The sequence below is a fragment of the Quercus robur genome, chromosome 10 (genome assembly GCF_932294415.1).
Source record: "Quercus robur chromosome 10, dhQueRobu3.1, whole genome shotgun sequence".
NCBI classification, from domain to species: Eukaryota; Viridiplantae; Streptophyta; class Magnoliopsida; order Fagales; family Fagaceae; genus Quercus; species Quercus robur.
Window position 1 is genome coordinate 47,095,254 of NC_065543.1, and position 2,465 is coordinate 47,097,718.

Consider the following 2,465-nt stretch of genomic DNA (forward strand, 5'->3'; position numbering starts at 1 on the left):
AGTCATCATCCTTTGATAGGTCGAACCGGCATTCTTCAGGCCAAAAGGCATCACCTTGTAATGATAGTTACCAATTGGGGTGACGAAGGCAGTTTTTTCCTGGTCTTCCGCGGCCAAGGATATCTGATGGTAGCCCTGGAAAGCGTCCAAGAAACTCATTCGGGGATGCCCGACAGTTGCGTCGACCAGTCGGTCTATCCGCGACATTGGGAAAGGATCCTTTGGGCAAGCCTTGTTTAAGTCCGTGAAGTCCACACAGACTCGCCATTTCCCGCTCTTCTTCTTCACCACGACTGTGTTCGCCAACCATTCGGGGTAGAACACTTCCTTGATAGCCCCAGCTCTTTTCAATTTTGCTACTTCCTCCCTCACAGCGTCTGCATGCTCCCTTGATGGGCGCCGAGGGGGCTGCTTCTTTGGGGTAATGGCCGGATTAACGTTAAGGTGATGGCGTATTAGGTCTGAGTCAACCCCAGGTGCTTCATAAGGATCCCAAGCGAATACGTCCTCATTTCGGCGCAGGAAATTAATCAGCGCCGACTTCTCCTGTGCTGGTAGCTCCGAGCCTATCTGGAAAAATCTCTCGGGGTCTGATCCGACGAAAACTTTCTCCAGCTCTTCGCAGCTCACTTCCATGGCCGGTCCTTCATTATCTGTAGATAGGACCGGGGTTCTTGATTGCTATGAGGTATTCCCGGTTGAAGTGGAGGGCACGTTGCTTAATTGTCGAGCAATAGCCGACACCATGCATCGCCTGGCCATTCCTTGATCCCCCACTATCTCCTTGATTCGGTCATCTGACGGATACTTCACTTTCTGGTGCAGGGTAGACGACACAGCCCCGAGCGTATGAAGCCATGGCCGTGCCACAATAGCTGTGTAGGGTGAGTATGCGTCCACTACGATAAAGTCCACTTCCACTACTTCTATGTCTGTCTGCACAGGCAATCTGATCATGCCCTTCGGGATGACGATTTTTCCCTCAAAACTAAGCAGGGGAGCATCGTATGGAGACAGGTCTTCCTGCTTTAAATTCAGCCCCTTATACAAGTCTGGGTACATCACTTCCACGGCGCTACCCTGATCAACTAACACCCTCTTCACGTCATAACCTCCTATTCTGAGCGTCACGACTAGGGCGTCGTCATGGGGCTGAATAGTTCCCTCCTTGTCCTCCTCCGTGAACCCAATTAATGGCGGGGCCCTCCCTCTAGCACTCCTGGACTCCCTTCCACCTGGCTCTGCCGGGGACTTACCCACTGACATTACTCTGAACGGGCCGGAACCGGTTCTCCCAGGTGCGGCAAGAATGACATTTATCGTGCCTATTGGTGGCCTCAAAGCGCTTTGCCTGGTATCGACATTTGATTGCTCAGGGCGCTGCAACAGATGTCTTAGCTTTCCCTCTCGGACAAGCCGATCCAAATAGTTTTTCAGGTTCCTGCATTCGTCAGTAACGTGACCAGGCTCTTGGTGATACGCACAATATAGATTCTGATTGCGTCTTGAGGAGTCGCCCGCCATCTTATTTGGCCATTGGAAAAAGGGTTCATGCTTTATTTTCTCTATGATCTCGTGTAATGGCTCTCTGAACACGACGTGGACTACTTGAGCCCCTGTGGATCTCGATTGTTCCGTATAATCTCTTCTCGGCCTATTGCTGCTACTGAAGTGGTCCGACCTGGAGTCCCTTCTCTCCTGAGGGACAAACTTCGCCTTTCCCTTCCCGGTTTGCTGGTCCTCTACGACCCTTTTATACTTGTCTATCCTGTCCATGAGTTGCCGAACGCTGGTGGCTGGCTTTCCCGTAAGAGACTTTCTTAAGCCATGCTCTGTCGGCAAGCCCCTTTTAAAGGCACTGATGGCGACGTCATCGTGACTTCCTTCTACCTCGTTGTGCACCTCCCAATATCTGTCCGAGTAGGCCTTTAGCGTTTCTCCTTCTCGCATGGACAGAGATAAAAGGGAATCGAGGGGCCGAGGGACTCTAGTGCTGGTGATGAAGCGGGAGCCAAAAGCCTGCGTCAACTGTTTAAAGGAGTCTATAGAGTTTGGTGGGAGGGCATCAAACCATCTCATGGCCAGGGGCCCCAGGCTGGAAGGAAACACTTTACACATTAACGCCTCGTCCCTGGAGTGGACGGCCATCCTTTGGTTGAACTGGCTCACGTGCTCCACTGGGTCAGTTCGACCATTGTACAGGGTAAACGTTGGCTGATTAAATCGCCGAGGGAGCACCGCCCGCTCTATTCTACGGGTAAATGGCGACTGGGAGATTCGATCCAGGGCCTTGCTCATGGCGTCATTGACTAAGCCTTGGTAAGGTGGGCTTTTGCGGCCGCGTTTGTGAGGCCTCTCCTCCTCATAGGAGAACGTCTCGCTCAGAGGGGTCCTCGTCCTTCGTCTGTATTCATCATCCTCACCACTGCTAGTATCCGAAATGGGCAAAGGACGTTTTTGTTGGG